Genomic DNA, 11945 nt, shown 5'->3' with positions numbered 1-11945 from the left:
TTATGGTAATTTTTGATATTGCAAAGTTTTTTTGTTTATGTAAGTTTTAGCATTTTTATTGTTGTTGTTTTGTCTTTCAGTCACTTTGAAAACATGAATATAATTTTCCATATCAGTGCATTATGGTCTTTTTTTTAGATGTCCAGTAAAAAAAAAAAATGAACAGCCGACATTCCACTGGTGGATCTGGGTTTAAAAACAGTGGTTTAGTGGTGAGCATTAACAGACCAACCAACCTCAAAGCACAATTTGACCTCTACGTTTCAGAACTGAAAACTGAAATGTTGAGGGGCAGTGCACCCCTCTCTCTCTCTCTCTCTCTCTCTCTCTCTCTCTCTCTCTCTCTCTCTCTCTCTCTCTCTCTCTCTCTCTCTCTCTCTCTCTCTCTCGTTTGCTTTATTGTTTATTTTGCCGATGGCTAAATGTTTCCTTTTATATAACATATTCATAAACATTCAAAAAACATATTGTTATATATGTTTTATATAACATATTCATGTTGCAAGACATATGTATAGGCTATGATGTATCACCAAACCTGCAAAAATAATATTTAAATGTTGAACAATTTATTGGTAAATTCACATTTACTGTATCTTCTAATATATCCAGATGATCCATTCACAATATGACAAATTTAATCTCCAGATTGATCTTGTCACCATGAATTCTGAACAGACTTAACAATGACTAGCCAATAACTGATTGGTAAAATAATTTAACGTTGTTAAATTACATACTGGATGTGCAAAAAATATATATATATATATTTAATTTACCAAGTGCCAATGAAATCTTTGATATACAAAAGGCGGATTCATCTGATCTAGTGTAAGGAAAATGATTTCCTTAGTAACAATATCTTTCCAAATATATTTGTTTAGAAACATGCCTAAGACTAAACAGGATAATTCTGAGGAGAAACCTAATTAAATAGTTAAAAGTCAGATGACTTGACTAAATGTCATAATCATTATGTTAATTTAACTAAGTGGCGTTAATAAGCAAATCCTTCTGGTTTATTATTTGTACAGTGCCGTGGTGAATTGCCTTCATTACTGTCCCTGCTGCATGTTTTATTTTTGGATGAAACACCCTATCTGGGTCATGGGAGATCACAGTCGACTATCACAGGCTTTTTTTTTTTATTTTTGCCTTTTATCCAAGCTTTCTCCTTGGTATCTGTTCCCTTATTCCCTTGCTCTGCAATAGAAATCCAAACTATGACAATACTACAGCCCAGCCTTTAGTCAAACACCCTTGTTTCTAAATGTCACTAGCTATTTTTCTTTTTTCAACAAAAAGAGACAGCAAAATTTCATCCAGTTTCTATCTTCTATTAATTAAACATGATTTGAAATATGTGCCAGAGCCCCAGCTGCTCTCACACACACACACACACACACACACACACACACACACATACTATATGGTTTACGAGGACATCATGTAACCACTGTGGTTTAGAGGGACACCCATTACCTAACAGTTTACAAATGAAACAGTCATGCTAATCAATGTTAAATGGTCTCTTTAAGATACATCTCACTTAAAAATGTTGTTCTAACAATAAAATCATGGAAAATAGCACACCTGATTTTATAAGGTTTACGAGGACACCATGCAACCACTGTGGTTTAGAGGGACACACATTTCCTAACAGTTTACAAATTAAACAGACATACTAAACAATGTTAAATGATCTCTTTAACATACATCTCACTTAAAAGTATTGCACTAACCATGTAATCATGGAACATAACACCTGGACCTAATTTATAAAACATATATACACATTAAGCAAAGAGGTCACATTATCTTTAGGAAGAGTAGGTTTTATTTTATTCTACTCTGCATTTTCACAGCTAGCTCATTTTGGCATGATTCAGAACTCAGTATGATGTCTCCATTAGTTCAGTTTATTCAGTTTATTTTTATATGAACATGCCAGTCACACTCGGACACATACAGATCTGAAAACGCTGTTAAAAATGTGATTGGTACTTCACCATAGAGAGGATATATGCTGATTATGACAAAGCAATGAGTTGTCATTAAAACACTGAAAGCAGAGAATTTTGACTGTACTCTAATTAATACATTTTGAATATAAATTTAAATATATTTTTAACTATAAAATTGTAATATAATTTTTCATTTAAGAATATTACGTATTTAACAGATTTTCTAAAACAGGCCACACAATCTATTTGTATACCCCTAAAAGAGCAACATACTGTTTCTATGAAACCCCCCAGATTACAATAACCTTTTTAGCATTCAAAAAGATGACTTGTATGATAAAGAGTTGAGTTATACTAGTCTGCTCCTACCAGACTCTTGCACTTGTATATTTTATATATATATATAAAACCCATATGATACCATTGTTCCTTGATTCCCTGCTAATTACAGCTAATACATTATTTTTTCTAAAAAATTGAGGGAACAAAATCTATTTCTCGTGCCACAAGTTGAATGTGTAAACAACCTGTGAGACCATAGCAACCAGAAATGATCAGAAATGTATAAGCCTATTTATTTTTTATTAAGAATGACATGAATGAATATGAATGATATGAAGAATAATGAATGATAAGTACAGACTCAAGAAATGATTGTGTTAATTATATTATGGCCTATTATGTTGTGCACAATGTTGCCTACAGACAGCATTCAAATGAGTTTGTTATTTCAATAAATAATAAAATATGGATCATAAAATAATATAAATATATTTATCCATCCCACCTCACAACCTTTTAAAACAATTAGCTGATCATGTCTATATTAATTAATTAATTAATTTATTTATTATTAATAAACCTAAATAAAATAAAATGTTCTACATTCCCGTAAAGTGAACTTGCAGGAAATCGCCTGTGCGCCATAAATAATCAAAGCTTTATTGGCATGACTGTCAGGGATTTACAGTATTCATTTTACGGGAATTTAACATATTTAATTGTATAAATATAGGCAACATTGCTCACAATATAATAGCCTATAATATATAAATATATCAATTTCTGATAATTCCAGGTTGCAATGGTCAGGCAGGTTGTTTACGCATTTAACTTGTGGCACAAGAAATCGATTTCGTTCCCTCAACATATAAAGTTGTGGCATTGAGAAAAATATGTCGTTCTCTGAACATAGTAACTCGTACAACATATGAATCTCGTGTGGTCACAACATAAGTTCTTACGAGTTTATATGTCGTGGACTTAAAACTATGCGAACCGAACATGCCCCATCCTGGTCACCCTAGTTTCTACTCTAGACTATAGCTTGTTTGTAAACTTACAACCTGTCAAATACCCACAGATTGTTAGAGTTAACTGTTATATATTTACCTATTTTCATACTAGATTTATTTCATTAGATACATTTATTAACTTAGCACAAAAACTGTATAGAACAATATTTAAATAGGGAATAAGCCGTTTAAATATAAGACAGATAGAATAAACTCATGTCCATATTTGTTTTTTATAAGTTAGGAAAGCAGTTTGATTCGACTGTCCCTTACTAAATTGTAACAGATAGAAGACAGATAGAATAAACGCATGTCCATATTTGTTTCTTGTAAGCTGTGCCCTTGTTCCGGACAAAGTCTCTTATGTTTTGGCTTGTCCGTAAAGCAAGAATGGGGTTCTTGCAAGCCTCACATTCAGTCAAAGATGCCAGCTTCCCTTTTGTGATGTGGTTTCCAAAGAACTTCATTACTTATTTGACCTCTGAAGCGGTCCATGATCTTTTACATTGGCCCTTTTTTTTTGGTCTATCAAGCTCTATTAGAAATGTATAAGATCGTTAGTACAACAAAGTACATATGTACAACATAGTTAAATCCACTGTATACAAGAGAGAAATGAATGCCAAAGTAATGGAAAGTTGAAACAAAACCAGACGTGGATGAAGTAGTTGTCAGGTATACAGGTGGTGAAAGGAGCAAGGACTCAGGTGCAGAGACGATGGGTTCTTATTAATGGTAATAAAAAACAAAAAAATACAAACAAAACTACCCCATGGGGAAAAGGACTTGATAACTTGACTTGACACAAGGGGTAACACACCAGGTACATACGACAACGAAACAGCACGGGACTGCAGACACAAGGAGAATAAATAGGGAGAACAAACAAAGGAGCTAAAGAGGGAGGACAAGTCATGGGGCAAATAAAACAGGGCTGCGTTCAGCCCGGACAAAACGTTGCACAACGTTTTTTAAACAGAAACGGTGATGCGTTGAACACATTGTTCTGATGATGCAAGAGTTGCAACTATGGCAGCTGAGAAAGGCCATTCTTTGTGTTCTTTGTGAAGAATTTTCTGAGCCTGATGAAGTCGGTATAAATATGTGTATAATACTACAAAATGAGCCCAATATTACAGTTACTGCACTTGCTGCACAAGAGAGCATCCCAATCGAGTGAAGGGATTTGTGGAAACTGAAAGCGCACATCTTACCTACAGTAGTTCAGACTAAAACACAATCTATTTACCCTCACACACTAACTTTATATGTTTTTATACTGTTTTAATACCCTATTTTTATTCAAATTTTTAGGAAAAGCAATTATTATCATTGTTTATTTCTAAACCAAATGTCATAGACTTGAAACGAAGCTAAACATATAAACAACTACATAATTATGTTGATATCCTATATTTTTACAATAAAACTTACAACAAACATATATTTTAATATCCAGTTGTTGCGTATACCGAGCTGCATTGAACACATTTGTAAATTACTTTCCTTGAACCCATTGTGCGAGTTCACTTTAATACCACGTGCTTTATATACATGTTGCTGCTGATTGAACTGCAGTTCTGACACACCCACCAAACAAGAGAAAACATATCTCAAACCCCGTTGCACACCGGTGCACACCGTTTCCAGGAAACATGACGTTCAACCCGGAAACCGTAGCAAAACGTTGCGCACCGTTTTGAACTTGAACTTGCCCAAGGTAACAAGATGGAAGGGGCTAGACAATCAACAGGAGAGCATATGGCACATAGACAGTATAAGAAATGGACAGAGCGATCTCATTGGAACTCCATTGAGACGATTGAAGCCCGTTTTTGGCGATTTTTTAGCACTTCCGTCCCTGACGCGCAGACTCAAACAGAGCTTGACTATGTAATGTGACGAGAGCAAACCGTCTGTCTTCTAGTGGCTGTGGCATGAGAAACCTAAATCATTCCCTTCCGAAACATGGAGAGGTGGAGAGTGTGAGTAGGAGATGTCCATGAGCGAGGAGAAGGAGACACTTTTGCTAGGTATTCTGATTAATTACTTTGTCATTTTGCCTCCACGTTTCCCCGATTGCCCGCAAGCTTCTCCTCCTGTCCATATTGTATTCTCTCTACTTTGCGACAGAGAGTCGCTTGGTTATGACGCAACCGTTAGCCTACTTTCACTAAAACTGCTTCTACGGGGCCATAACATGAGCTACAAGGTAATTGAGCTATTTATACATTGTCGTGTTTCTTTAGAAATAAATAAAGGACAAATGGAGCCTTCAAACGCCTCAGATGTAAAGTTATTCGCTGTCAAAGTGACGCCAAAATGAATGGGAGTCAATGGGAATGCTAACGCAAGTGAAGTTCTGCTACAAGATGACAGCTCCCGCGAGGCTTCAACTTCCGGTCGATGGATTACCCCCTTGATATGGCACAAGGAAACATAACATGAAAAGCCATGTGCTCACCAAACATAACTAACACAAGCACATGGTCAGTAAAACAAATCACCAGCCATGTTCTCACACAAAACGAGACATGAACACGCAGCCATTGAGAACACTCATAAGCCACGTGTTCACACAACATGACAAAAGCATACAGCTAGTGAAAACACAAGCTGTGTGCTACACAAAGACAATAACTACATGAAACAAGGCACAGACAAGACAAAACAGGAATGTCAGGGCTCTGTCACAAAACCAAGAAGGACTAGACAGAAGTGACAGAACCCTGACAGTACCATCGCGCACAATTTCTTCTATACCGTGTTTAAAAAGATAAAAAAAAAGTTTAAAAACCTTTTTTTCATGGCATATTTACCTAATTTCATTGCATATGAAATAACATCTCATTTTGTTTCCCTCTCAAAAATCAGTTGCATGGTGCATAAACATACTACACTTTTATGCGTAGCATAAACAGCTCACAGTTATACACTTTCAAAAATGAATTTAAAGTTAAAAAATCAAAATGCGCCTCTTTTTTGTGCGTTTATTAGGTCTGTGTATCTTTTGGTCATTTGATTTCCTGTTTGGAATGGAATAACGAGAAATGAAAACCAGCTCGTTTATTCCTTTTATTGTTCAGCCCATTCTCACCCCCAAGGCGTCACCTAACTGACGCCTTGGGAAGCATTTGGACATGCTTCAATATCTGACGCTTTAGGCGCCCTTTAGCGTCAGTTAGATGACGCCCTAGGATCGCGTGTACCCTACCCCCACCCCACACCTAAACCTAACCGCGTCCTCTAACTGACGCTTTCCTTTAGCGTCAGTTAGATGACGCCGTAGGATTGCGTCATGTAAGTGACGCTAAAGGGCGCCTAAAACGTCAAATATTGAAGCATGGTCAAAGGTGACGCCTTGGGGTGAGAATGCGTTGTATTGTTCAGTAGGCTTTTTTTGTTTAGTCTCCGCCTTCGCTACGAGCTTTTCTTTCTGTCAGGCAGAATAAGAGTCACGAGTGCGGCTCTGACAAATGCACTTTAATAAAATAATGTCTGAAACCAACACTCACTGTTAACTACGCACAACATTTAAAACAAAAATATGTTGCTGGTCACATAACGCGTGCTGGTGCGACTTGCAAGTGACCCCAGTAATGTTCTCACGTAAATGCATCTCTTTAACACACATCGTGTATTGTCATGTAATTTATATACGCGAAAATTAGTTTTTACATGCATATGAGACGCAGTTTTTTGCGTGCATTCGATACGCATTTCATTTGCGTGTAATACCCCACACCACTAATTCTACCCAAACGTATAATACACATGCACCTCACCTCACACCAAAACCTACCCTAACCAACCAATGCGTATCAAATGCACATAAAAACTCACTTTAGCGTATAAACTACACGACAATACACATGCGTGCTATAAAGACACATTTAGTGTGATCGGGTTGGTGAGCCACAGTAGGCCTAACGTTACATATGACAGATTATTTTAGCATGATGTATTTCCCATTGATAAACACAGTGCAAATAGTTCTGTCTCTTTGGAAAAAAGGGAAGTGGAAATAAAAATCAATAATAGGGTAAACTGTACCATGATAATGTCCGTAACATTAGATGTCTGTAGATGATCTTCCCATAACGGTTACATTAGAGTTAGGGATAACACAGTTTGTACAGTCTAAAAATCATTATGTCGACCCAATGGGAATATATCCGTGTAAAACATTTGTTCATAATCTGTGATAACAAAAATTCCAATACAAATAGCAGCGGGAGGCGTCTGGAATAACTGTGCAATGATCAGTCCGCATTTTTAAGCCAGCTAATTTTACAGTAACGTTAGGCTAATATTCAGAATGCCCTTCTCGTAAAACGCACAAATGGGCTTCCTTTGTGAAATAGCAGACCAACTTTTTTAAACTGTTATTAAAGATATATTTGTGCATAAATGTTTGCATTCAAGTTTTACAGACAGACAGACAGACAAACAGACAGACAGACAGACAGATGTTTGCAGAGTTAAAACAGTTTTTGTTGTTGAATCATATTTTTTCTAGAACATCCTAAAATATAGAGCTCATGACAAATAAAAGTTCCAGATGGACAAATATTAAATGCAAAAACTAACTAACAGGATTAAGTATTACGCCTTCATTGCTCAGACAACGCAAGTCAATGGATTTTTTGGAAAAGTATGTCTGACCAGTTAGAAAAGACATGAGTGAGTCAGAAGGTCTGATCTGAATTTGGTGAAGCAAGTTCTAGGCGGAGTCAATTTCTCATAATAATAATAATAATAATAATAATAATGTTATATGCATGCTGGCTTTCTCAAGCCAACATAATAAACAGACCTCAGAGAAACATCTACCAATTCAGTATGTAATAAAATTTAATTGTATTCGTTTTATAATAAAACTAAAAACATAAAGGTATTCCGTGCTCTTCAACTGACATGATTAGTTAATCCCAAACCCTGTTAATTTTGTAAGTAGGCCTACGTTCTGTACGTTCACTGATTCTAGCTTCTCTCTTTTCTGTCTCGTTCTTTTCATGTAAACTGAGTAAGCTACACATGCTTACATTTATAAATAGAAACTTTATTTCTATTCTATTTTCAAAATTATTTAGGCCTATACTGTCACACACACCTTTTGATGTAATTAAAAGAAGAGAGTGGTAATAAACATATTACCATGTTACAGTTCACCCTATTATTGATTTTTATTTCCACTTCTCTTTTATCCAAAGAGACGGAACAATTTGCACTGTATTTATCAATGGGAAATACAAAAAAAAAAACAACAACAAATAAGCGAGCTGGTTTTCATTTCTTGTTATTCCATTCCAAACAGGAAATCAAATGACCAAAAGATACACTGACCTAACTACAGCTCAGGCAACATATACTTAAATGTGTATCACTTTTAGCACTGTTTTATGAAATTGCAAAGGGTTTCCTGTAAAATGACACCAAAACTGTGTATTTAGGCCAAAGTATGTGGGAATGGGACGCTTTTTAATTTGGGTAGGCCAAATCCTAAATAATCTATTTTAGGAGTTAAAGACTATAGTCAAAATGCTTGCCACAATGTGTCAAATTTTTAATATTTAATATACATATATTGACATTTTATTTGTTTTTTTTATATTAATTAATTTTTTATTTCCGTTTAAATTTTAGTTCTGTTGGTTTTTATTTATTTCCAGTTAGTAATTTTAGTGCTTCAACTTAAACTTATTTCAGTGATTTGCCAAGGCAACATTTCTAATTTTAGTTTGGGTTTTTTTATTTTTTTTTTAATCCTCATAAATCATAAACAGTGTCTCAGAACAAGCCTTTTGAAGATTCTGGGCAAAGTGACGTCACTTTACACAGGCTCCTCCCACGCCATTAATTTGACGCCAGAGCAGCTAGTCACGCCCACTTTCGACGCAAGGCCTCATGGGGCATAGGAAACTCGTATACCATGATTGTGTTTACACAAACACATTTGATATAGAGGAACTGTTGGCTGTAGAACTACATACACAAGTCCTGCTAAACCACATGTCCTCGTATACCATGATTGTGTTTACACAAACACATTTGATATAGAGGAACTGTCGACTGTAGAACTACATACACAAGTCCTGCTAAACCACATGTCCTCGTATACCATGATTGTGTTTACACAAACACATTTGATATAGACCCCTTTTGCGCCGACGTCACAGTTACGTCACGGCGGGCCGCTCAACCGAGGTAACGTACGTTAATCCTGTCAGATCATCCATGCATTAAGTGAGCGTGTAGGCGGCTACAGGTCGGCCAATCTGGTTCCGTCCGTTAAAAATAACTTTTGGAAATAACAATCGCGGTCCTGGACACTGAGTGACCTTACTTACACATTAAGATAATATCGGATTTTCTCCAGTCATTGTTAAAAAACAAGCTAACAATCCTTGCTAACTAGCGTTGAAGCGGCCAGAGGGATCTTTCTGCCTCCACCTAAACTCCGCCCACAAAAAAACGTCACCATGTTTTCCAACTGTAAAAGGGTCTATAGAGGAACTGTCGGCTGTAGAACTACATACACAAGTCCTGCTAAACCACATGTCCTCGTATACCATGATTGTGTTTACACAAACACATTTGATATAGACCCCTTTTGCGCCGACATCACAATTACGTCACGGCGGGCCACTCAACCGAGGTAACGTACGTTAATCCTGTCAGATCATCCATGCATTGAGTTAGCGTGTAGGCGGCTACAGGTCGACCAATCTGGTTCCGTCCGTTAAAAATAACTTTTGGAAATAACAGTTGCGATCATGGACACTGAGTGACCTTACTTACACATTAAGATAATATCGGATTTTCTCCAGTCGTTGTTAGAAAACAAGCTAACAATCCTTGCTAACTAGCGTTGAAGCGGCCAGAGGGATCTTTCTGCCTCCACCTAAACTCCGCCCACAAAAAAACGTCACCATGTTTTCCAACTGTAAAAGGGTCTATAGAGGAACTGTCGGCTAGAACTACATACACAAGTCCTGCTAAACCACATGTCCTCGTATACCATGATTGTGTTTACACAAACACATTTGATATAGAGGAACTGTCAACTGTAGAACTACAAACACAAGTCCTGCTAAACCACATGTCCTCGTATACCATGATTGTGTTTACACAAACACATTTGATATAGAGGAACTGTCAACTGTAGAACTACATACACAAGTCCTGCTAAACCACATGTCCTCGTATACCATGATTGTGTTTACACAAACACATTTGATATAGAGGAACTGTCGACTGTAGAACTACATACACAAGTCCTGCTAAACCACATGTCCTCGTATACCATGATTGTGTTTACACAAACACATTTGATATAGAGGAACTGTCAACTGTAGAACTACAAACACAAGTCCTGCTAAACCACATGTCCTCGTATACCATGATTGTGTTTACACAAACACATTTGATATAGAGGAACTGTCGACTGTAGAACTACATACACAAGTCCTGCTAAACCACATGTCCTCGTATACCATGATTGTGTTTACACAAACACATTTGATATAGAGGAACTGGCGACTGTAGAACTACATACACAAGTCCTGCTAAACCACATGTCCTCGTATACCATGATTGTGTTTACACAAACACATTTGATATAGACCCCTTTTGCGCGGACGTCACAGTTACGTCACGGCGGGCCACTCAACCGAGGTAACGTGCGTTAATCCTGTCAGATCATCCATGCATTAAGTGAGCGTGTAGGCGGCTACAGGTCGGCCAATCTGGTTCCGTCCGTTAAAAATAACTTTTGGAAATAACAATCGCGGTCCTGGACGCTGAGTGACCTTACTTACACAATAAGATATTATCGGATTTTCTCCAGTCACTGTTAAAAACCAAGCTAACAATCCTTGCTAACTAGCGTTGAAGCGGCCAGAGGGATCTTTCTGCCTCCACCTAAACTCCGCCCACAAAAAAACTTCACCATGTTTTCCAACTGTAAAAGGGTCTATAGAGGAACTGTCGACTGTAGAACTACATACACAAGTCCTGCTAAACCACATGTCCTCGTATACCATGATTGTGTTTACACAAACACATTTGATATAGACCCCTTTTGCGCCGACGTCACAATTACGTCACGGCGGGCCACTCAACCGAGGTAACGTACGTTAATCCTGTCAGATCATCCATGCATTGAGTGAGCGTGTAGGCGGCTACAGGTCGACCAATCTGGTTCCGTCCGTTAAAAATAACTTTTGGAAATAACAATCGCGATCCTGGACACTGAGTGACCTTACTTACACATTAAGATAATATCAGATTTTCTCCAGTCGTTGTTAGAAAACAAGCTAACAATCCTTGCTAACTAGCGTTGAAGCAGCCAGAGGGATCTTTCTGCCTCCACCTAAACTCCGCCCACAAAAAAACATCACCATGTTTTCCAACTGTAAAAGGGTCTATAGAGGAACTGTCGGCTAGAACTACATACACAAGTCCTGCTAAACCACATGTCCTCGTATTCCATGATTGTGTTTACACAAACACATTTGATATAGAGGAACTGTCGGCTGTAGAACTACATACACAAGTCCTGCTAAACCACATGTCCTCGTCTACCATGATTGTGTTTACACAAACACATTTGATATAGAGAAACTGTCAAATGTAGAACTACAAAAACAAGTCCTGCTAAACCACGTCCTCGTATACCATGATT

Source organism: Pimephales promelas, chromosome 4 (genome assembly GCF_988280905.1).
Source record: "Pimephales promelas chromosome 4, fPimPro1.hap1.1, whole genome shotgun sequence".
NCBI classification, from domain to species: domain Eukaryota; kingdom Metazoa; phylum Chordata; class Actinopteri; order Cypriniformes; family Leuciscidae; genus Pimephales; species Pimephales promelas.
This window is presented reverse-complemented; position numbering follows the sequence as displayed.